At 36.1% G+C, this 26599-nt stretch overlaps 1 protein-coding gene across 4 annotated transcripts in view; it reads right to left on the bottom strand.

Moving 5' to 3' along the window:
* The window catches only part of LOC150108393 (optineurin-like), a 254883-nt gene extending 246435 nt beyond the window's left edge, over positions 1-8448 (bottom strand). Inside the window, exon 1 of one of the 4 annotated variants that reach the window (XM_090415814.1) lies at positions 8333-8448. The gene's annotated coding sequence lies outside the window, so the exon portion shown is untranslated. Of the gene's footprint in view, positions 1-6501; positions 6820-7689; positions 8289-8332 lie in introns of those variants that run through there. The other 3 variants (XM_090415811.1, XM_090415812.1, XM_090415813.1) reach the window with 3 other exon arrangements.
* Between the last annotated feature and the right edge of the window lie 18151 nt (positions 8449-26599).

Genomic DNA, 26599 nt, shown 5'->3' with positions numbered 1-26599 from the left:
TATTTCTAATGGTCTTAAGGTAGTAGATGAATTTCAATGTCCAGTTTAGCTTTCTATATTTGGCTTAGTCTTTTGTGACCACATAAAAAAGCATATGACAGCATACAAGGTATGTTCAAAAAAAAAAAAAAAAAGACTGAACGTTTGCTATAAAGACTTCATTGCTCATTTTACAACATTTTAAGCACTTTCCCCTTCAAAGTAGTTCTCTCCACTGGTGATACACCATTCTCCCCCCCCCCCCCCCCCCCAACATTTCTTCCATCGTTGGAATGCTTCATAGAAATGTACTTTCTATAATAGCGCACAGTTCTCTTATTGCATTTTCCTGAATCTCCTCTATGGCATGGAAATGACATCCTTTCAAAGTGATTTTAAGTTTGGGAAACAGGAAAAAGTCATTGGGACTAAGTCCGGAGAATAGGGTGGATGGGGCACAATGGATGACTGATGTTTTCCCATATAACTGCAGATGAGGAGCAAAGCACTGTTTTGGTGCAACATCCAAGTCTGGTTTTCCCACAATTCAGGCCTCTTCCTGCACACAGCATCCCTCAAACGCACTAATACTTCCTGGTACAACTCTTTGTTTACCATCTGACCACATGATACAAATTCATAATGGACAATGCCTTTCCAATCAAAAATCACAACCAACATCACCTCGATCTTTAACCGACTCATCCGTGTTTTTTTGGTCGAGGAGACCCTTTCCCCACTCACTGCAATGATTGCATTTGCAATTGAAATGCCTCTGTAAAATTTTTACTAAGTTTGTAGCAAAATTTCACACAAAGATGTTGTTCTTCAAGCTCTGTCATTGTTAATTTGTCACTAATCCAACAAACAGTTTGTGCACGTGCTCACTTCAGCAGATGTAACTCAACAACTAATACTCACAGCAGAGCAGGGCAAATCAAATGGCAGTTTGTTGTCAAAACCTGCAGCTAGGAACACTCAGTAGCCACAATATGCTCTCTGTGCCAGTTGGTGCTCAATATTTAAAAAAGTTCAGTCTTTTTTTTGAACATGCCTCATACATCAAAATGTACTATGGGATGCAATGAGACTTTCTAGAATACCAGGAAAAAAAAAAAAAAAAAAATATATATATATATATATATGATATGACTATATACAGTCACTACATTCTCTGCAAGGGTTCATCTCCTACAAGAACATTCAAGGTTTGAATAAAACTCTACACCAACCTAGCATTGAAAAAAACATCATCAGAGACCTAAATGAACAAAACAGAATGGAAATGAATGGGAAGCACATCCTATTTGCTTAGGCTGATAACACTGTTATTCTTGGAGACACCCATCAGAATGTTATACAAACTACATCTAATTTAATTAAGGCAATTAAGCCATGAGTCTCATCATAAAACAGGAAAAGACTAAACATATCTCTCTCTCTCTCTCTTCTTCCCCAGATTCCATCAGGAACATCAGGAGTCTGCAAATGCTTTCCATTGGTTCCTTATCCTTGCTATTGGTCTTAGTTCAGCAAAACTCTTATTCTCACATTCTATTCAAGTTGATCTCCTCCATGTATTTTTAGGGCAGCCACACCTTTCTCTTTCCTTTGTGGATTCCATTCCAGAGCTGCATGACAGATTTCTTCATGATCTTTCTTAACTGTATGTCCAATTCATCTAAATTTTTGTTTTCTGATTTCAAGGTTGACTTTTTTGCATATTTTATCTTTTTCAGAGGTCTTCGTTAGCAGTAATTTGTGGCCACCAAATGTGAAGCATGTTCTGCATACATCGGTTTATGAATGTTTGGTTTTCTTTGTATTTCCTTTGAAACCAGCCACGTTTCACCTCGATCTATAGCTAAAACACTACCGAGATATGTAAAATGTGAAACAGTTTTGATTTTTCCATTTTCAATTATACTTGGTGCCTTGTTGTTCACATTGATTCTCATTTCTTCTGTTTTGTTTGGATTTATTTTCAAACCAACTTTCAGCAATTCTTCTTGTAATGTGGTTAGTTAGTTTGTTTTGGATATCTGCAGGTCTGTGAGCAATTAGACATACATTATCTGCATATTAGAGATCACCCAAAGTTTTGTTTATTTTCCCATGATATTTTCCTTTGGCGTGTTTCATTGCTGTCTGTTCTAGAACTTGATATAGAACCAGTATGACATCCTTGTCCCACTCAAGATACAGTTTGAAAGGGTTGTGTCAGATATCAATCATGCAGAATCTGGCATTGGAATTTCTTATATCCTTCCTGTTCAAGGTTTATTATCTTCTGGCATTCCTTTGTTTTGAAGTGCATTCTACATAGAATCTCTAGCAATGGAATCGAAGGCTTTTTCATAATCTGCAAACAGCAAATATAAAGGAGAGTTAAATTTGCCTAACTGTTCAATTATTATTCTTAAGGTTTTAATGTGGTCTATACATGATTTATTTGGCCTAAAATCAGACTGTTCTCTTCTCATGCCCAAATCTAAAATATTAAAGATTCTTCAAAGAATAATTTTGCAGAAAATTTTGCTAATGACATGTAGCAGGTTTATGCCCCTCCAATTATTACAGTTTCCACAAAATATATATAGGTGCATCTCAAAAACCAACACAACAGATCCAACTTGGTTGTTGATAATTACATCTTTAAGTGGATAATTTTAACTATCTTGGAGTCAACATTAACAGCAACAAACAGATGTAGAGAAATGAAATGCAAAAGGGTGTTTAAACAGTTAAGTTTGAAAAATGCAAAATGAGTGATCATTTTGCATTTTTCTTAGGCCATCTTAGGGCAACATGTAGAAGATGGAATATGAAGTTCAAGAGTTTGGGGATTTTGTCACTATCACTAGCATCAGAAAATCTGATTGTAACTGAGATATCATCCTTATCTCTGGTCAGAGAGTGACCTTGTAGTCTTGACTCGGAGAATGAATAAACATGCAGGGGGGGGGGGGTATCAAAGAGAAAAAATTTATATGGAATTATAAGGTAGGTGAGTATAATAATCTTAGACATCAGCTTGAGGTAATTCCATGAATGGGAGAATTCTTCTGGAAGGGCAAGATATCACCAGTGCATGGGAACTAGTGAAGACATGTTTATTAGCAGCAATGGCAAGGTGAAAAATATACCATGATTTGGTGCAAAGTGGATGACTAATGAAATCAAATGGGGAACTGCAGATGAAAAAGAAGTTATGGAAAAAAGTATAAGGAGAGGGAGTGGAGAGTAGTTACATGAGAAATATAACTCAGGTCAGGAAAATGACTAGCATAGTGCAAAAAACCAATAAAGAAGTGATTAGCCCTGCCATCCAAAGAAAATCCTAATGAATTCCTTCATTATGTGGTCAGTAGGAGGAGAAATGATTGTGGAAGATTGACACTGTTAGATGAAAATGGAAGTTCAGTAATGATGTAAAAGACAGAGGAGTTTAGACATAAAGGATCACTTTATTGGGATATTTCATGCTGAAAAATGTAGGTTTTTATTACTAAAGGGAGTTGAGAGAGAGTTCAAGATTTAGAAGTGCATGAAGAGAATGTGCTTCAAATATTGAGTACTCTGGATGTCAATAGACAGTGGGACTGGATTGGATTTCACCATATGTTTTAAGAGACTGTGCTAAGGAACTGACAACTCTATTGACCTAGCTTTTCAATAACTCTGACACTGTCCAAGGAAAGGTGGCCAAGGGGGTGAAATGAGAATAAGCCAGTGTCACTGCATAAGGGTGGGTAAAATGGATGTGTCGAATTTGCATTTCTCTATTTGTTAAGATTTCAGAGAAATTAGTGGTAGATCTTAGAATTGTTAAGGGATGCTTTGTTTGGATTTCACTGATTTCACATCCGATTGCCTTTTAAAGAAAGTAACAACAGTTGATAAGAGAAAAGCATATACTGCTGTTTTTTTTAGGATTTTACAAAGGCAATGACAGGATGCCACATGATAAGCTGATAAATATAAGCTTTTCATGTGGATAAGCTGATATTTATATCAGCTTATCCCCATATGATATGAATGAAGATTTGAGTGATAGAATAAATTCTTCGTGGAATTTAGTGAATCGTCTATTGAAGAATGCAGTTGAAGGGCTATCTGCTGCTGTATTCTTATTTTAAAATTTCTCTCTTCTACTTGTTTCTGTCTTTCCACTTCTATCTCTATGTTAATATTTCTAATGGTGTTGCTACATTCTATACCATTGTTGGTTTGCTGCAAACCAGCTTCTCTCTCTTTATACAGGTCTTTCAACTTTTTTTTTCTATTGAGAAAAGCCTTCATTGAGGTCTCATCAGTGGCAGCCAGACTCAGAAGTGATACCAAGATTGAAGTAATGGATAAGTCATATTTCCATATACAAGTAGCCAAAAGGTATCATAAATTATTATTAAAATACTCTGGATTAGAGATAGATGTTGAAAGTTTTTCCACTTAGTTATATTATAAATTAAAGATGCCAAGAAATTATATTCTTGGTTTCATCCTTTATCCAAGTGTAAGCAAAACAAAGTTTATGTATGAAGTAATTTCATAACAAGGCAACTCATACAGAGGCTAATGACTTCACATCAATTGCCTTAGTTTTCCATAATGTAATGCACATATCCTTTCAGACATGTATAATATTATGCATGATACATCTTTATGCTATGGATAAAGGATGAAACCAAGAATAGATTTTGGATGTTGTGAGCAAGTAGTGTGAATAAATTCAAGAATAAGTATGACAGCTGGTGCGTGTAGTATGTGGGCTCCCTTGATGAATCTCTGACTCCCTGGAGGACTCTCTTAATAATAATAATGCCTGTCACACTTCACTTTGAATTCATTCACCACAAAACACTCACAAGTGACTCTGGAAATTCATTCTACTAATTCACCACTTTCTAAGCAAAAATTCTAGTCCTCGTTCCACTCTGTTATGCAATTTCCAAAAATTACTATCTCTCTCTCTCCTCCCCCTGCTATGTCACATACTTAAAGATTTCCTTTATTCAATCCTATAAAATCCATCAGATAACTTATGTATCTCTATCATATTCCCTTTTACCACCTATTAACCAGTTTCTGTGATTCACAAATCTTCAATCAACTATCCAGATAAGGAGCACTCATAGATCTACCACCATCTCAGCTCACCTCTGAATCCTCTCCACCTCTTCCTCATTCCTAACTAAGAAATCCAGGTGATCAGATCTGTGTACAAGTCTAGATAGGGTCATATCAAAACCTTAAAAAGAGATATAATAACCTCATCACTGTGCCCTTAAATAGTCAAGTATCTAAGGAATACAACTCCTGGAAAAATAGCAGAATTTGAATCCAACCTTGTTCCTTTAAAAATTAGGTGGCAAGAAAATCTCGCCAAATTTGTAGAAAAAAGAGCCAACCTTGCACATCATAGAAACAAGTGAATTTTTTAAAAACTGGAAACCAACAAACAGAATAAAGAAAAAATCAACAATGCATGAAGTCATAGAAAATAAAATTCCCTTGGGATTGTCCAAATAAAATAGCCGACTACCCAGCATTTCCTCCAAATCAAGACAGGAAAAATATAGTTATCAACTCTGAAATAGGGAAACATGAGAAAAAAAGCCTAGAAAACCCTGAAATCTTGAGATCATTAGCCCTTTCAAAAATAATGGAATATGGACCTGACTCAATAAAGATCTACACAGATGGCTCCAAAAATCCAAATGGCATGGGAGTGGCATACTGATCTATGGCTCTCATAATATAGAACTAAAAACAACTAACAGTATTGCATGCAACTCATACCATGCAGAATTAATAGCCATTAACACAGCACTGCAATATTTGGACAAACAAAACCCAAAGGAGTTTATATTTTTCACAGATTCCTTAGCAGCCCTTCAAGCTATTAAGAACTGCTACACTAGCCATCAAGAAATACTTAGAGACAGAGCAAAAAACATAAACTACATAAGGATTCCAAAATAATCTTCCAATAGATCCCATCCTATGTAGGATTAAAGGGAAACAAAACTGCAGATGAAATAGCAAAAATGGCCACAACATCAAGTGATACCACAGATTTCGATCTTTTTAAAACCACCCAAAAAGAAAACATAAAAAGAACAATTCTTCAGGACATGACTCACCACTGGTACTCAGCAGAAAATCCAGGAGCTACTACCATCAACTCCAAGTTTAATCGCAGTGCCACTACCATGATCTCTTGCCTCAAGACCGGCCACACAAGACCAATCAAGTTTAGCAATAGCATAAAAGTCTTCACCACCTGCAAAATCTGTAACATCAAGGAAGCATCACCAATGCATTTGCTAAACTGTATGAACATTTCCAAATGTGAACTCTATAACAACCCAGAAAAGGTGCTGTATAAAATACATGAACTTGACCTCTATGATCTGGTGTAATAATACCATGGGATAATATAAAAAAATAAAATAAAAATAAAATAGTCAAGTCTTATGAAATATTTTAGCCACTCTTGTAATATGCCCTGAAACTTACTCTAGTCCACTAGTATCCTAAAATCCCAATCCTCAGTAATCTCCTGCAACTCAGTACCATCAATGCAGTACAGAGCATGTAATCTTTCATTCCAAGATGAATAACATTACACTTTGCCACACTAAACTGAACGGCCATTCTCCTTTACCTATATTATTGTCCTGTCCAGTTTTGCATCATCATCAGCAGCAAGCAACTGAATATTTCGACATGGATCACATTTCCCATCCCATTAATGTACAAAATAAAAGTGGATAGAGCCCTGTGGCACATACCTTTCTTCTGAACTCTACTTTTCTTAAACTATTCTCTAATATCTATCATATTAATCACCAGTTTCATATATGTGTACCAATTTGCTCCAATTTATGCAACAAAAATGTGAGCAAATTACTGAGACAATCTACCCTTCACAAAACCATGCCCCCCCCCCCATTTTCCTGAATTATGCCCATAAACTTCTCCAATATCTTGCCCACAACATCTGAGATGCTACTGATAAATAAACCGCCTTCTGTTTTGGAGCTTCTTTTATGCAATGGTACTATTCTCCCCTTTTCCCACTTCCGTGAAGCCCTAATAGAGCTGAATCTCAAACAATCTGTTCAAAGACGCTGCAAATTCCATAGTATATTCTCACAAAACGCAACATGAATATCTCATCTAATCCTACAGCTGTATTCACATCAATGCAGTGTAATATCGTATGCACCTGAACTAACCAAAACAATATTCTTTTCATTTTACACTGAATTTTTCTCCCGAAAAAATCACCATTGATTATATCATGTTTAATAAAATACTGACAGTAATGATGCTGGATTCATTAAACTTATTCAATTGGAAGTATAGTACAGCTGAGCCAGTTTATGCTGGAGAGGATTTGCATTCATTCAGTACGAGGAATTTAAATACCATCAGTAATCATGAAGTAAATGTTAGCCCACTTTTCTCACTGTATTTGCAATATGTTTTCAATATTATACTATTTTTTTAAATACAGCAGCCAGCATGCTTCCTAAACCAAATAAAATACAGAAATTGCTATTAATCAGAACTAATAACAACTGACCATTATTCATGTATAGTTAACTCTACCTAAAAGCTGGCTATTTTATATTTTCACCGCAGTAGTTAATAAGAATCATGTATTAAATTAAAACAAACAAACAAAAAAAAAAAACTTACTGATATGAAAAAAAAAGTTTGCACAGACAAAATTTAATTTCGAAATGCAAGTTCAGTACCTCATTTACTAGTATATGTCCTCACTTTCATATTAAAATACATTTACAAACCAGATTCCTCATTAGTACTTCGTAATACAATTGTATTTCTTACGTTACTTAATGTTATTAAGTGGGTTTTACCCGGAAACACGAACAGTATTACTTGTAAACTGGTTTACAAGCGTCTCTATCGTATTCGATAAAGCACTGACAGGCAAATTTTCACGTGTATTAATTGGTTGAGATACACGCTGTATTAGTATTGCCAACATAATATATCTCCCGATATTAGTGGTGAATCCAGTTATAGTTCTTGGTCTTTAAAGGAAAGGGTGATTAAATATCTATTATTTTTTTTTCTAAACAGCTGCTGGAGATGATGAAAGGATCTGCCAAATTACACCGTTCGATAATAAACGAATAACCATTATGGGTGATTTCCAATTATTCAAATATTGATTGAGTAGAAGATAAATCTCATGATAATGAAAACTGTTGTGAAACAAATTCCTCAAGCAACATATGAACGGAACTTCGGTAAGAAAACGTTAGATTTCATCAGAGCATCGGAAAGGGTCTCAGTTAAGAAATTGGCTATTTACCAACTGTTGGCGACAGTGATCATGCTGTACTCTCCTGGGAAGTAGTTAATGACATTTAAGATAGGTTACGTGTTAAAATACGAAGCTGGAAATTATGACCAACTCAGGAGAATACTATCTTTGATCCAATGGTATCAGTTAGTGATTGGGCAAGATGGGAAAGTGAATGCATGGGGAATTTTGAAAAATGTGCTTAAATGAAACAGAATCTAAATTTTGGTAAAACACTTATAAGCTCTGTGTTACTTAACCTTGGTATTTCTAAGCCTGGCTCCCACTGATGAGACCTCAATAAAGGTCGAAACCGGTCTGGGTAGTGGCCCCTTGCCTTTAATGCATAGCATCATACATCTCCTAAAGGAGATGGTCTTTGCATTAAGGGTAATTATTTAGAATGGTGATCAGAGCTTATACCGACTTTACCACGAGTTGCCTCGACTTGTACTACTTTACGGGTCACTTAGACTTGCATTACGTGCAGGCGCAAACTTGACTTATTTGTCTGTTTGCTTACTTGTGAAAAGGAGTAAAAACCAGGTTTAAAATAGCTTGGTTATCTTTAACAGAATCTAAATTTGTCTCTAGAGTTCGAAGAACAAAAGTCAGAGAATAATTTCAATGTTGAAACGACATTATCATAGACGGATAAGGAAGTCATTTTATCACTTTAGTGATCTTACTACGACCTCATTTGGAATACTCTGCGCAGATTTGGTCTCTGGTTTCAGAGGAGATAAAGAAGCTGCAGAAAGTGAGCAAAGGAACTTTACAAAGATTATACCAGGATTATGGGATGTAGATTATGAGGACAGATTGAAAGTACATCGACTGCAGACCCTGGTTAACAGGAGAAAGTAGGGTAATATGATTGAGGTCTATGAAATTCTGAATGGGTGTTATAGGATATCGACTGATGAAATATTTCTTTATATAGAAGATAGGAAATAGAACAGGGGTGCCTCCAGTTAAGTTTGTGCACTGTTAAGAAAGGGATAATAACTACATTTTTTCCCTCCCCAAGCTATTTAAATGAGCTTAAGAGATGATATTTGGCCTCTGTGGATAAACCATTGACTCCCTGGTGATCTGTGGTAATGATGCTGCTGCTAATGATTCTGCCGAGCCTGTGTAGTTCAGTGGAAGTAGTGTTTGCTTCCTCAGTGCTAGGCCGACTGAAGAAAGACATATGTTCGATCTCTAGTAAAGCAAGAGGGTTTTTTCTCTTGTACACTCAAGAAAATTGACCATAGAACCCACACTATTTCCGACATTAAAAATATTGTGTTAAGGATAGGAACCCCGAAATGGCTGCATTTATTAGCCATCTCTTCACTGGATGCTGCTTAAAATTAGTGAGACGTTGCTATCTATCTCTAATTGGCTACCAGTGGAGATTGAACTGCCCAATCAGTCTCCGAAAGTGGATAAAGCTAAAACAGCAACGCCTACTCCCTATAAGGAAATAAACTGTGTCTGCTGATTTTTAAAAAATTTTTTTAATAATTCGGCAATCGACGTTAACCTTTGAAATTGAAAGGTCGAGGGTTCAGATCTCCATCTAGAACTGGAAGAACTGAAAGTAATTTAGTCGGCTTCATACGATGGAAATAGGATTTTCCTTCCATAAATTAAGTTTAGAATGCAATAATTAGCTTATCAAAAAGTAACATTAATACCTTTATGAGTCAGTTGACAGTGCGCCACTTAAAAACTGAGCGCTACCCAAAGAATCAGTGTTTGTGTTTTATTAACTCTTATTCTTTTATTGTTTACCTCCCGAATAGCTGTTTCGAACTATTGCAACGTTAAGAGCAGTTGCTAAAGTTCCAAAACTCACTTAGACGACAAAGAACTCGATTAGTTAGCCAAGAATTTATTTACTGATCTCCTCACTCTCTAACGCTCTGAGATTTAGCAAATAAATATTCACCAGTATTTCATGCCAACTAGGCAGAAAATGTTTGTAAGTACAGTGAATATTTTTTTATTTTCCGTTTAAATAAGAGTTAATGAAATGTTTGCAAGGTTAAAGATAGTTGGATGCAGTTTTGGGAAACTGTATACATGCTGTTGAGCATAAATTAAGCACTGCCAAATCCTCAGCTGGCCATGCTTATGCGATGGAAAAACACAAGTAAATCTGATCTTAAAAGATGCGAGCAGCATTAATCTCCATGAATATTTCTATAGGACATAGAGTGCGTACAGACAAGATTTTTTACGAACAGCTGCAGAGAAAAAGTCTTGTTACTAATAATTAATAATGCACATATATTATAAACAATCATTATCTCAATCACGCAGTAACCTTTCCAGTGTAAAAGTGATAATGCGAAAATACAATGTAAATATTATCAAGTGTTTTATAATAGCTTTTGCACTTGACGATAATTTCTTTTTTTTTTTTTTTTCGCTGAAAGGTTTTCAAAAGTAGTAAGGTTTCAAGACTTCTAACTTCAATTTTGTGTTGGGAGATCTCTATGCTATTATTCATTCACTGTTCAAGGCAGAGGAAATAAAAATGGTTGGTTAGTGACGTTCTGCATTTATGACGTTCTGCCAAACTATGACACGCATTCCAGCGCTGGAATGCGTGTCATAGTTTGGAAGAAGATGGCATAATGACCATTTGAAGAACTATGAATAGAACCATTATAACTATCTTCAGAATAACTTGAAACCACAATAAATTTCTTTTCATAGTGTAGAAAAATTACTTAATTAAAATTTCGTTATGAAACTAAGGTAAGTTCATTAAGATATAAGGTAATTTAGGTTCATAATAAGGTAAGTTAGGTTCATAATAAGGTAGTAAGTTAATAAGATAAGTAAGCTAGGTTCATAATAAGGTAGTAAGTTAATAAGATAAATAATTTAGGTTCATAAGGTAAGTTAATTTAATTGTTTTTACAACACGAATACATTGTTAACTTTCTCTCATAACTGACACCATATTTTCTATATGTTTATCTATAAACATTTTAGCACCACTTGACATCATAATACAAAATTATAATTACAGTCTAATATCCTATCCTAATTTATGCTCGCGCGTAGACTTACACATTTTACCTTGTAGGTATTCGGAACCGAAATCTTTTGGAATAGGTTCATCATCATCATCATCACTAACCATGGGCTCACTGCCCATTGGTATCCGATACTCCTTCACTATCTTCTTCCACATTTCTTTGTCCAGTGTACATTGTCGCAGTTTCTGTACACTCATTCCAAACCAGTCCTTTATGTCGTCTAGCCATTCTCTGCATGGTCTACCTCTTCTGTTTACACCATCAATAATACCAGACATAAATGTCTTTATCTTCCCGTCCTCCCTCATTCTACATTATGTGTCCAAATAATTGAGCTTCCGTTTCATAATCTTCTGCATTAGATTCACTTTTGGTTGTATTTTCCGATAGAGCTCTTCATTTGTGATTTTCTATACCCGTCCTATTCTTAGAATCTTCCTGTAACAAGTTCTTTCAAATGCCAAAATTCTTTTTCTTGATTCATTATTTATTATCCACGTTTCAGATCCATACAGTACACCGTTAAAGATGCATGTTTCCAGTATATTCTTAGTTTTGTTTGCAGGCTGATCACTTTACTTTTCCAGATGTTATCCATGGCCTTCAGATTTGTTCTTCCCTTTGTAATCCTGAACTTTATTTCTCTTTTACAGTCCAAATCATACGTCATTTTACTTCCGAAATAGGTGAATTGTTCTACATTTTCAATATCAATTCCATCGGCTTGTATGTTTTGTTTCATGTTCATATTACCAAATACCATTATCTTCGTTTTTTCCAAGTTCATAACAAGTCCAAATCTCTTCCCTTTTCAGTGTTTTTTGTAGTTCTCTTTCGTCTTCTTCAATGATAACAATGTCATCTGCAAATCTCAGATTGTTAATTCTCATCCCATGTACTGGGATGAGATCCTTTTCAATCTTCATTCATTTTATCCATTGCTCTTTCTAAATGTGCGATGAAAATGCTTGGTGATATTCGGGGCCCCCCTGTCTAGTACTTCTGCTTGTTCTAAACCATTTCTCCAAATCATCACCTGTTCTAACTACTGCAATTGCATTGTGATAAACATCTTTTAAAATAATTATTAGTTTTCTGTCAATTCCATAGGATTCTAGCACTGTTAATGTTACTTTCTGGTCGATACTGTCAAATGCCTTTTGAAAATCAACAAAACACTTGGCATACTCAGGATTTAATCTTTGGGGAGGGGGGGGAGAGAGACGAGTTGAGTTGACGATTTGAGAATACACATACTAGCCTCGCATACGACTTATGACTATACCATACGTACCGTTTTGAATGGACAGTACCATTTTTTTCATTTCCCGGCAGTTCCGTCGTTCATATAAAAATGTCAATTTTGCCCAGTTTTTAATAAAAACTATAAATATACTTTAATATTGGCCAATCATAAATTATTATTCATAACTTATAATCGTATATCAATATTCATGAATACCAGTAATTTGTATAACCATGGAGTCGCGTTGTTCGATACAAATTTCGATATCTGCAGTGATTTATTCAGATATAATAAAAAAATACATGTTGGCAACTTGCGCGTCTCAGAAGCGGCGTCTGTTCTGCTTTAGCGTTAGTTTTTGTTTTGCTTGTGTGCTAAGCGGTGGCTTTAAATTTCATATTTTTTTAAAGTTTTAAGTCTTATTTTTTTAAAACTTTAAATGTCAAATTTAAATTCCTTTAAATTTTAAATTTAAACTTTAAATTCCTTGTAATGTCAAAGAGGCGAAACTGCAGTTTTAATGATGATCTCCAGAAAGAATTCAAATTTATTAAACTGGACAAGCTGTGTAGTGATGGACAAAAGTGATATGTCAACATTGTAATGTCCATTTTTCCGTTGCTCATGGAGACAGAAGCGACATCACTCAACATCTACGTAGCCAGAAACATAAAGATGCTGAAAAGACTCTGGCTTCAGTTTAAATCATCAGCTCATTTATGATGAGACATGATGGTGATGGTGAAAGTGATAAAATTGCAGCAAGTGAAGCTCTTGTTGTTTATCATACTGTGCGTCACGGCCAAAGTTTTTGCGCATGTCGACATTGATAAATAAAATTTATGAACCAAAATTGTCTTCAGCACGTATCAAATCAGAAGCAATTATTACCAACCTTTTATCACCATACATATCGGGTGAAGTAATAGGGGATTTGAAATAAAAAAAAAAACACATTACAGTCAGTTTAGTTGCATCAAACAAAAAAGACATCAACCTTTTACCAATCGTGTGGTGCGTTTTGCCAAATTGTGCTGTTTAAGATAAACTTCTAGACTTTATTTCCTTACTGGTGAAACATTTGACCTATGGTGTGCTTTGTTGAAAGAAGTAAGTGACAAATTTGCCTTATAAAACAAAATTGTTGGCTTGTGTGTGCTGATAACACGAATACCAATTTTGGTGATTGCAAAAGACTTGGTAAAAATAATGTGTGGCAAAAACTAAACTGAATTGAAGAGGCAGATTATTGGTATTGGTTGGGGGGGGGCACACACACCATACACAACGTGTATAATTTTATTAGCTTAATTTATACACGTTGTGTATAATGTGTGCTGTCGACTGTTCACCAATTGATACTGAATGTTTTGCAGTGAAATTATACAAATACTTCAATATATACACAGTTAGAGTTGAAGAACTGAAAAACTTTTGTGACTTTGCAGGAAACAATTATGCTAAATTGTTAGAGCATGGAAATACAAGATTTTTGTCCTTGGGTCCATCAATTGATAGAATTTGAAGCATGTTTGACGGGCTTTATTCTTATTTTCTTTCTGAAGTAAAATGCCCTGTTATGTTGCTAAAATTGTTTAAAGATCCCTGTTTGAAATTGTGGTCTTCATTTGCAAGAGATCAAATGTCTACGTTCCCAAACATACATCAGCTTAATTGAAAAAGATATTTCAGCTACAGAAGTAGCCATGAACATTGAAAAGCTTGTAAACAATTTATAGTCCAGAAAAAGTGAAGTGTTTGTAACTACCGATGTCAAAAAAAAAAAAAAAAAAACCTGAAAAGGTTAGTAGATTCAGGAGAAATTGAGACTAAGTTTTTTGAGGTAGTTGAGAATTTCTATGAAACCAGCTTAGAATATGTCAACAAATGGAAGTGCAGTTTAGGAAACATTGAGAAGTTCAAGTGGGTGCTACTAAGGAAGACATCTGAATGGAAAGAAATACAGGACAGTCTGAACGAGGAACTATCACACTCACAGAAACAGAAGAAACTCGTGTATTCGACCCGTGGACCCTCATAATATCTATAATTGTGCGGCAGTTGGACACAGATGGAGTAAAATCTGTTACCCCATCTATAAGATACAGGAATAAAGAAAACATTCCTGTATCTGATAGATGGGGTAACAGATTTTACTGAAATGAGCGAAAAACGCCTAGAATCTCAAGACTTTTGTAATATTGTAGAGTTTATTCTTTGTCTTCCAGGAAGTACAGCACCTGTTGAGAGAATATTTTCTGTTATGAACAGCATGTGGTCAAAGCAGAAATCTAGATTAAGTGTTGAGACAATGAAGGCTATGTTAGTTGTAAGACAAAAATTGTGTCATGGAGTGTGAGAAGTTTTATGATAAGGTGTTGGAAAGACCGAAATTTGCTGCATAAGATCACTTCGTCAGAGAAATATTCATGGTATGATCGTGGTGAAATACATTCACCCCCCCCCCTCTACGTCTACCTAAATTTTTGTATGGGTTCTGTCACTGAAGAATAATGGTAAGCTCAATGTTTATGTAACAAAATAAAACTTTTTTTTATTATCTTGCTTTTTCATGCATACAGAATATTATATAACTCACATCCCGTTTTTTTCTCAAGGAAATATGGTCAGCCTACCTGTGTAGGCCTAACTGTCGCAGACGTCTTACTACAGTTTGTTGAGATATTCTCGTACCTGTGATGGAATGGAGCCGACTTGCAAAATCACCTGCCATAGTGCCTCGATTATGCTTTGCAGCTATAACCAAAAATCTCTCATCATACTTTCTGGTAGAGCGTGGGAGATCTCTTAGCAAACGTCTAAAACACATTCCATTGGTTGGAAATAATGCCCATAGCATGGATACAGTGCTATGTGAGATTCCAAACTCTGGCAATATCAGTAATTCTGCGGCCTTCTTCAAGCTTTCCAATAATTCTTCCCTGCGTGAAATCATCTAGGTGATGTCTTTGAGGCATTACAGGACATTCAAGTATGCATCTTTATTCCTTTAAACACCAGTAGCTCAGAGCAGCCCTTTGCCTTTTTATCCTGTTGAGTTCTACTACGTGATCCCTTTGCGCGCGCGCGACACGTTGATTCGTCTAAATTTGCGTTTATATTCTTCAGATATTGTGTTTGGCCTTAGGTCCTGGTCACCAGTGTTGAATACCTACATATACAGTAAAATAAATATAAAATTCTCTAACCTCTTTTCTTTCTGCAAACAATTTTTCAAGCACTCCCCTTTTTTTTTTAATATATTACTAGCAGCTGGCCTCTACCAATAACTGCTACTAATAGTAGGCCGATCATGTTTCCTTGAGACAAAAAATGGGACATTGAGAGCCAAAAACGGGGGGGGGGGGTATGCAATATTCTGTACTCATGAAAAAGTAAGACAATAAACAAGAGTTTTACTTTACCAATATGTATGATGATGAAACGTTGGTAATTATTGCTTCTGATTTGGTATGTGGTGAAGAAAATTTTGTTTCATAAATCTTATTGATCAATGTCGACAAGCTGTAATTTGCGCGAAAACTTTGACTTTGACCCACAGTATGATAAGCAACAAGAGCTTCATTTGCCAATTTTTTCACTTTCGCTATCTCATCATCACGTCTCACCATAAACGAACTTTTTTTTTTTTTTAACTGAAGCTACAGTGTTTCCAGCATCGTTATGTTTCTGGCTACGTAGATGTTGGTTGATATCGCTTCTCTCTCCATAAGCAACAGAAAAATGGAATGTTGGAGCATACCACGTTTGTTCCATCACTACACAGCCTGTCCAGTTTAATAAATGTGAATTCTTTCTGGAGATCGTCATTAAAATTGCAGTTTCGCCTCTTTGACATTGCAAGGATAGACTTAAAGCTTTAAAAAAAAATACGAAATTCAAAACCACCGGTATTGAATAACAAAGCCACCGGTCAGCATACAGACAAAACAAAAACTAACGCTATGGCAGAACAGATGCAGTGGCTGAGTCGCGAAAACGTTCCCAACATGTATTTATTATTTTCTCTGAATAAATCACTGCAGATATCGATATTTAGTATTGAACAATGCGACTCCATGTTTATACAAATTACTAGTATCCATGATATCGATATACGATTATAGGTTATGAATAATAATTTATGATTGACCAATATTAAAGTATATTTATAGGTTTTATTAAAAACGGAGCTTGTGTAGCTCAGTGGATGTGGCGTTTGCATACCACGGCGCTTGATTGTACGAAGGAAGAATTGGTTTCGAGTCTAGCCGGCGACTAGAGGAAATTTTTCTAAGCCTTTTTTCGACCGGTTTCCGAGTTAGTCGATCTCTGGCACGGGCAAGCGGGTTTTTCCTCCCGTAAACTCAAGAAAATCGACCGTAGAACCCGCATTATTTCAGACATTAAATATATTGTGTTAGGGTTAGGGACCACGAGATGGCGGCACATTTGAGCCGTCTCTCTTCACTCTGTACCGCTTAATTAGTGATAGCCTTGGGCCATCTATCTCTGATTGGTACCAGTGGAGATTGAACTTCCCACTCAGTCTCCAAAAGTTAGATAGGGCTAAATGGCCTCGTCTACTCCCCGTATACGGGAATAAAAAGGCGTTAGCTGATTTTTAAAAAAAAAAAAAAACGGGACAAAATTGACATTTTTATTAAAACGACGGGAGGACGGCCGGAAAATACGGGGAAAAAAATGGTACGTATGGTCAGCCTAACTAATAGCTGAAATATAGGCTACTGATGACTTCGAACACATCGGATATAGAATATGTCACACAACGGCCGTTATTTTTCTGTACTAAACCTTACCTCGTTTACTGTTACCTGAGACAGCAAGTTCAACTGTCAATTTTTCAAGTTATGTTGTTTAAAATCCAATTTCCATTAGGTCACAAAAACATTCTTGTCCGAGCTAATAAGCATCTAACTCCAGACCCTACTGAAAAATGAATAGAATAAAGTTCCTCCAGTGGCCTACTATAATCCACCTTATAATGTCATACTTCTGGCTGTTTAACGTTATGAATTCACAACCATTGCAATAGAATTCCAGAGCCACTAATCTGTTATTTTAATATGCATGTATGTGTATATATAACAAACCTGGTAACTAGCTTCACCCCTAAAGACATTAATGTCAATTGTCAATTGTCACTGAAAGTGGTGTGTGCATCCATAGCACTCGGCCGCCAGAAAAAAGAGCGCTCTAAGTTCAATTCTATTCGCTGACTAGAGGAACTTTACTAACGTTTCTTTCCCCTTTCCCTGAATTAGCTGGCCTCTGGCATTTGTAAGAGGGTTTCTCTCCTTGAAACTAAGGTTTTTTGGTCTCGTAAACACAAGAAAATCGATTGTAGAACTGACGCTATTGCAGACAATAATTATAGCTTTGGAATTGGAGACCACGAGATGGCGACACTTGTAAGTCGTATCTTCACCGTACACCGTGTATAATTACTGATAGTCTTGGGCCAGCTATCTCTGATTAGCTACCAGTAGAAATTGAACTACCTTCCCCCAGTCTTCAAAAGTTGGACAGCGCTAAAACGGCAAAGCCTACTTACTGCCTATAGTGAAAAAAAAAGGTGTTAGTGGATTTATATTTATATGTATGTATATGTTATTATTAAATCCCTCACATCTGAAACCGGTATAATCGCATTCAGTATTGCATAATATTTTCTCTAAATACACCCTCTTAACAAAATGATAGGAACATTTTGTCCATCTCAAGGGTTGTCAGACAGACAACCCTTGAGATTGATTGATTGATTGCTTTTCTTCTAATTTCTCTCCTTTCTCTGGTTTTGCACTTACAAATACTCACCGAACAATACTTTTTCCAAGCATCTAACGCCAAAAACATTCAAGTGCAGTCATCAGGGATATGTATGACCTTTTGCGCATCAAATTCACTCCATACATCTATCAACTGCAAACTATTCCTCTTGCACAATATTCTCATTGATAATTATTTCACTTCCCAATTCTGCCCGATCATACCACGGTAGCAGACTCACAATCATTACTTTCTTACTTTTCATTTTTGCTTCTTCTAGCATCTTATTCATATCTTCTCTCATTGCATATTTTTCAACACTTTGAAATCATTTGTTCCTATCAAAATAATCAACGCTTTATCTTCTCCCATTGGCAAACTGACAGCTTCATTAACATACAGTAGTTGACCTCCACACCTGGGAAACATTCTTACGTTACTATGTCATTAAGTAATCTATACCATTTTTTTCATCAGATATCCCTACAAACCCCTGCTCCACCACAGGGCAATAGTTTCTCCTATCGCTTTAGATCCCGTTTTGCGAAATACACTATGTAAGCTTCTCTCTATTTCAGTCCCTTCTCTCATCTCATTATCCATATTACTTTTAGCTACTTGTTTGATGCTCTCATTTATATTTCGCGTACCAGCATTCATTACTTCCATATTCTTCAGAACACTTTCGGTCTTTTTTAGTTAACATTTGTCACATAATTTTTCCGCTTTCCAGACGGATAGACTTTTCTTGCGCTCGTAAACAAAACGTTTACGACTTACATTCTCTCTACTACCGCTTTCTATGCATACTGGTCACTGAATCACAAACGTTTATGCGGATGGGTGTAAACTTCACTTATGTGGCGTATCTGCAAAATACTTCGTTATATGTGTCACCACGAATTCTATACAACTATTTAAGAATGCTGCTGCTGCTTAGGAATCGCTAATAGTGTTGATACACTAGGGAAAACAAAGGATCTTTCGGAGTTTGATAAAGGGCTTATTGTGTATGCCCGTCTGGCTAGAGAGCTGACTGATTTTTCAAAACGTCGGATATTTCTGGTATTTAATAAGTGGAAAAATTACCCACATTACTTGTCTAAGAGGCATAACTGTGGTGCTAACACAGTCTATCAGGAACGACATCTCACGCACACATATTTCACTGAACTATACACAGAGAAATAAAGAGGATCAGTATCGGCAGTTGCAGTCGCATGTCCAACATGATAATAATAAAATTTTCTAATTGACTGACAAGTATGTGTATAACCAATTCATTCTTGGCGATGAATACATAGATCGTACACTTCTTCATCTCTTCTTCTTTCCCGTAGTCCCAAATGGACCGTTGGGTCATTCATGACTGGTAGGTGATATTCTTTGTTAGTCTCCTCTAATCATCTCGGTCTCTTGTTCTTGATGTCAGTTGAGAAAGGGAGGAATGTGTCCATTTTTTGATGTTATCACTCCATTTTAATCGTGGTCGGCCCCTAACCCTTGGTCCTGGAACGATTCCTTCTAGTGCTTGCTTTGGAATGCCATTAGCTCTCTCCACATGCCCAAACCATTTCATCTGTCTTCTTCTAATGACTGTCAGAATAGTTTCCCTTTTTCTCACGTCTATTGAATCAATCAGTTTTCGAACATTTTCATTGTTTTCATGAGCGGTATAGAGAATTCTCAAAAGTCTTCTGTAAGTTTTCATTTCAAAAGCCAGGAGTCTCCTCTCATCTTTTCTGAACAAAGTACAGGCCTGACAACCATACAAGAGGAAAGAATTCACCAAGGTGTGATTGTTATTCTGTTATCTCCCCACAATGGTTTTAACTTCTGTAGGGCCACGTTGCCATAGCAATTCGGTATTTAATGTCGGTTTTTTAACGACCGTCTTGACTCAACGTGCTGCCTAGATAAGTGAACTTGTTTACATTCTCAATTTGTTTATTGCCAATTTGTATCTTTAAGAATTCAATGTCTGATTTTGAGGTTATCATTGTTTTTGTTTTTTGTAGGTTTATGTATAATCCATATTTTTTTAATGTTCCGAAAACTACATCGTACAAAATTCCTCATGCTAAACTGGGTGAACCTTAGTCTCATTTTCCTTGCATGCATAGTGCAATTAACATATCCTTTCTAAAGATATCCTCCCTCATAGGGCTCATTTATGTGAGCACAGGAGTGGCGAACCCAAGGCCTTACCTCATGTAATGTATTTCTTTGTAAACTTATCTGTACTTTTATCTGGAGACTTATCCTTCCTCTTCTTTCTGACTTATTTATTTATTTATTTATCGTACGCCTTCTCTCCAATGCTATTAGAGATTTCGAGGGATAGAAAGTGAATCTTGACAGCCTTGCCGAACTTTCTTCTTCACTGTAGCGAGAGTCTGCCTTCTCTCCCACATACAGTATATACCTTACCCAAGTAGGCAAATGTAGCAGAGGAACGGCAGACCGTCTACATTCAATTCAACTACGTCAAATCCATATGGATTATATTGCTTAAAGCAGTGGCGATAATACTACTGTGAATGTGGAAACCGACGCGCTGAATCGTATGCCACAGTGATACAGTAAGTAATTGGTTGTGATAAGCGAAATCGATTCACCGCACACTTCCTCTAAGCATTCGGACGTTGTACAAACTGGGAAAGATGTGTTTCAGCTGTAGAGATTTAAATAGTGTGTTATGAGTGTTTCACAAATGATGGACTAGACAAGGCCATAGAAATCTGAAATATTCAATATCATATTACTCAGGGAGGAATGATTTGGCACATAGAGGAGTAGCTGTCATAAGCCATATATCACTTTCCGACAGCAATGTGGATGTTAAACACATCTCATGCAGAATCACAGCCATTTGATTACAAGCAAATGAAAAGAAAAATATTTATTAAAATAATGCAGGCATATGCGCCTGATTCTTTACATCCAGAAGAAGATCATGCTGATTTCTATCAACAACTAGAAGAGGAAATTGACTGAGCCTACAATATTTCTAGTTACATTGATATTTGGTTTTAACAAAATTTCAAGGTAACTAGAAATACAGCATAAAGATCTGCTTATAATCAAAGATGATTTTAATGCCGAAGTTGGACAATATTCAGACAACATGAATGATGTAATGAATAAATTTGAAATCAACACAGAAATGAGAGAGGAGAGTATTTGCTCGATTTCTGTAGAAAAAATAAATGCATGTTTACAAACACCATGTTTAACCAGAGATCTGCCCAATAATACTCCTGGACTTCACCAGACTCAAATAACAAAAACTGCATAGATTACTTTCTAATTCACAACGCTGAAACATCCTCTGTTTTGAATGTCAGAACTCTTCGCAGTCCTGAAGTGGATGCAGATTATGAAATTTAATCTGTCAAGTTCTGATTGAAATTTCCTAAAATAAGAAACAAAGTACAGCACTTCGAACCAAATATGGACACATTCCAGTTGGATACTGTTAAAACAGTATATCAGAACGAGATCAGTCGATATAAAGGAAAGACAAATCAAGAAAGGCGTTAATGTTGAAAATGAATGGAAATTTCTGAAAAATATTATAATCAGATCAGTTAACAGATTTTTAGAAAAAAAATTAAACCAAATAATTGCTGGTAACACCTGATATAATGAGATGATTGTTGGAGCAGAAGATTATGGGAGGATAAAGAACAGCTGTATAAACTGTATAATGACCAAAATGGAATATATTACATAAGCCTGCAAAACCAGCCAAACAGGAAGTGCCAAAATGCAAAAATAGATTGACTGAATGATAAAGCAGACAAATGTACAGAAACCTATTTGGAGCATGACTCCAAATTTCTCTGCTCTACAGTTCAAGACATTACCAAAGAATACACCCCTTCACCACTCACCATAAAAGATTTGGAAGACAAGGTAACTAGAAATATTAGAGAAATGGATCTCATCTATTACAATTACTTCTCTAATATCTTTAAAGATAAAAGCTTTCATCCACATATACAAACCAGTGAGAAAGATACATCACTCAAAATCCTAGAGGAAGAAATAATCCTTTCACTTAATCAAATGAAATCAACAAAAGCACTTGGAACTGATGGAACTTTCAGAGCTCTATAACAATGGTGGATTTGATTTAATTAAACAACTAACCAAAGTTTTCAATAATGTTCTTTTCACTGGAACAATCCTAAATGATTGGAAAATAGTCAAAATCTTGTCTGTACTTTAAAAAGATGATGTTCAAAAATATTACGATTATAGACTAATTACTCTTCATTTTCATTTCTTACAAAATGTCTGTAAAAATATTATAGAAACTTCTACCTAGGACCATATTTGACTTCAAATTCTTATGACAGTACCAATGAAACACAAACTCTCCATAGCACAGCAAATGATGAATAAGCATAATAAAATTTGGAAAAAAATATTCCTCTAACCTTAAAACTTATCCGAAAGTATAATACAACTTCGGCAGACTATTAAGAGTAACGATATGGTCAATTGTTGACCTGTTTTTTAAAACAGCTAATAGAAGAACAAGCTGGCTTTAGAAAAAAACAGGTCAACAATTGACCATATCGTTACTCTTAATAGTCTGCCGAAATTGCGTGGGATACAGGAGGGAGACTTTTATTGCTGTTTTGTGACTTTTAAAGAAGCATTTGATTTCTGTCAAAAAAGAAAAATTTATTCAAATATTATCAGAGAAAACACAGACTTCAAATACTAAAACTATTTCAGTCCACTATCAGCATACAATTGCAATAGTTATTATTATTATTATTATTATTATTATTATTATTATTATTATTATTATTATTATTATTATTATTATTATTACGGGCAACTCCAGGGAGTCATTAGACTCATCGAGGGAGGCCCCAAATCATATTCATCACAACTATCTGACATTCATACAGTATCTATCATACCTCGCCTTAAACTCATTCACTGTCACAGCATCCACTACAGACTCAGGGAGCGCATTCCACTCATTCACTACTCTAAAAGTAAAGAACCCACCTCTAACACCTTTACTAACCACACTTTTGCCCAGTTTCCATGGATGTCCCCTAGTCCTCCCACAACCAGCCCTGTTCTCAAAAATATCTTCTGAATTAATTTTATAGAAACCCTTCAGTAATTTGAATGTCTCAATCATATCTCCCCTCCTCCGTCTATCAACCAATTTTTGCAACCCACAAATCCTCAACCTGTTCTCATACGGTTCATTCCACAGACCTGCTATCATCTTGGTCACTCGCCTCTGGATCCTCTCCACATCCTCCCCATCAAGAAGAAACCTAGGTGACCAAATCTGAGCACAGTAGTCTAGATGGGGTCTTATCAAGGCTCGATACAGAGGAACAATAACCTGCTTGTCTCTGCTTGTCAACGTATTCTTCAGCAACCAAGTGATTTGATGAGCTGTTTTGGTCACTTTTGCAATGTGTCCCCTAAATTTCAATTCCTTATCCACCAACACTCCTAAATCTCGTGCCTCATCAATTTCCTGGAGCAGGGTTCCACCAGTGCAGTAAACTGCCGCCAATCTTTTCACCCCAAAATGCATAACCTTACATTTTGCCACATTAAACTGACATCCATTCTCCTTAGCCCAGACCTCCAATCTATCCAAATCATCCTGCAAAATTTTGACGTCATCTGCATTCACTATTGCCCTACCCAACTTCGCATCATCCGCAAACAAATGAACTGTTCCTCTCAGATCATTTCCTATATCATTTATGAACAAATTAAACAGCAGTGGTCCAAGAACAGATCCTTGTGGCACACCACTAGTCACAGGCCGTCTTGTGGACTCTACTCCCGAGTAAACCACTCTCTGATATCTCTCCGTCAACCACCCTCCTATCCATCTCACCAACCCTATGTCCATTCCCATATGCTGCAATTTACTGATTAGAATTCCATGTGGAATCCTGTCAAAGGCCTTGGCAAGGTCCAGTAGAATCACCGTAAACCCATTACCCTTATCCAGTTCAGCCGTCACTGTGTTATAATACGTGAGCAAGTTACTGAGGCATGACCTACCCTTCACAAAACCATGTTGTCCCCGATACAGTATCCCATTTTCTTCAATCAAAAGTTCTTCCAATCGGCGACTAGACTCGAACTATAGGTCTAACTTCGTGCGGCCAAGCGCAGAGGATGCAAGTGCCGCTTCCACTGAGCTACACAGGCCTAATAGTTCAATATGAAAACATCACAACTAAAAAAATTGAAACCAAACGAGGACTTTTGCAAGGATGCCCACTCCCCCATACCTTTTTATCATTTCCATCGAATAACTCATCAAATAAATATTGTTTTTCTCAAAAGAAGTAAAAGTCAATGGAAGACCAATCACACTTATATACGCAGATGACGATAACAGATCACAAATCAAATAATATCTTTATTAGCTTGTAAAATTAAAAGAATCCTGCAGAAATTATATGGTTATATTTTCGAGTAAAACAGGGATAATAAAAATTGGAATACATCCTGAAGATATAAAAATAAAATTTATTTAGGAAACCATAGAACAAGCTAATGGTTTTAATTACCTAGGAGGATATTTCACTTCAAATTCATATGACAGTAGCAATGAAACACTGACTCTCCATATCATGATAAACGATGAACGAACATAATAAAATTTGTTCGTTGGAAAAACGAAATTTCTCGAACTTTGAAAATAAAATTATCCGAAAGTATAATACTACCCACAACTCTGTATAGGGCAGAAACGTGGACCTTAAAAAAGGAAGCAGAGAGCAAACTGTTGGTTTTTGAAATGAAATGCTTCATAAAAATCATTAGAACACATTGAACAGAACATGACTAATAAACAAGTGCTGCAAGATATCCCTAACTGAACGATTCTTAATGCAGTTAAGCATCAACTCTTTGATATGGTCACATTGTGCGAATGGAACTGGACAGACCTCCTGGCCTGATATTTGAAGGCACTATGGAGGGGGGACAAGTCCTCAGGGAAGGCCAAGGTTAACATGGCATAAAGTCCTTAGAACTGCACTGAACTTACAAAGGTGTTGTATATGAAAGAGTTTGCTTTGGAGAGTGAACTGTGAAAGGATCATATCCACACGAGACGATATTTGTATTAAATTCCTGAACCAAAGAACCAAGCATCCCGCAACACTCAACTTTACATAAAGTAAATAAGATATAATGAACAATAATTAATAAAATTACTTATATTCACTAAAATAAAATACTTATCTGTAGTACAGGTGCACCATCACTACTAGTACCATTCTACTACTACTACTCTACTCTGCTATAAGTAGCAACACTATCTTATATTGCCAATTTAGTATTCTGACTAATTACAATCTTATTCCATATAAATTTATTCATAAGGCCTGTGTAGCTCAGTGAAAGTGACGCTTGCATCTCCTGCGCTTGGTCGCTCGAAATTAGACTTACGTTCAAGTCTAGTCGCCGAATGAAGAAACTTATTCTAAGCCTATTTTCGACCGGTTTCCGAGTTATTCGATCTCTGGCACGGGAAAGTGAATTTTTCCTCCCGGAAACTCGGGAGGAAAAACCCTTCCATTATGCGGTTTTTTCGTTGCGTAAACTCAAGAAAATCCATTGTAGTACCTACATTATTTCTGACAGTAACATATCCTGGTAAGGTTAGGTACAAAGAGATGGCACACTTTTTTACCAGCCTCTTCATTGGTGGCTGCCTATAATTAGTGATAGACATGGAACAGCTATCTCTGATTGGCTACCGATGGAGAGTGAACTGCCCACTCAGTCTTCAAAAGCTAGATAGGGTATAAATGCCTCTCCTACTCCCTATAAGGGAATAAAAGGCATTAGCTGATTTTTTTAAATAAATTTATTCAGTTGATTTTGCTTACCACCCTTACCAGCTTTGCGAAATTTATTGTCTGTTTCAAAAAAAAAAAAAAATCATTTAACGCCTTTTTCTTCCCGTAGTAGGCGAGGGCTGTTTAGCCCTATCTAGCTTTTGGAGACTGAGTGGGCAGTTCAATCTCCACTGGCAGCCAATCAGAGATAGCTGGCACAACGCTATCGCTAATTAAGCAGCATGCAGTGAAGGGAGACGGTTCAACAAGTGTCGCCATCTCGTGGTCCCTAACACAATATATTTAATGTCTGAAATAATGTGGATTCTACGGTCGATTTTCT

Source organism: Typopeltis vanoorti, chromosome 3 (assembly GCF_054136105.1).
Source record: "Typopeltis vanoorti isolate ZY-2024b chromosome 3, IOZ_Tvanoo_1.0, whole genome shotgun sequence".
Classification (NCBI taxonomy): domain Eukaryota; kingdom Metazoa; phylum Arthropoda; class Arachnida; order Uropygi; family Thelyphonidae; genus Typopeltis; species Typopeltis vanoorti.
This window is presented reverse-complemented; position numbering and strand designations above follow the sequence as displayed.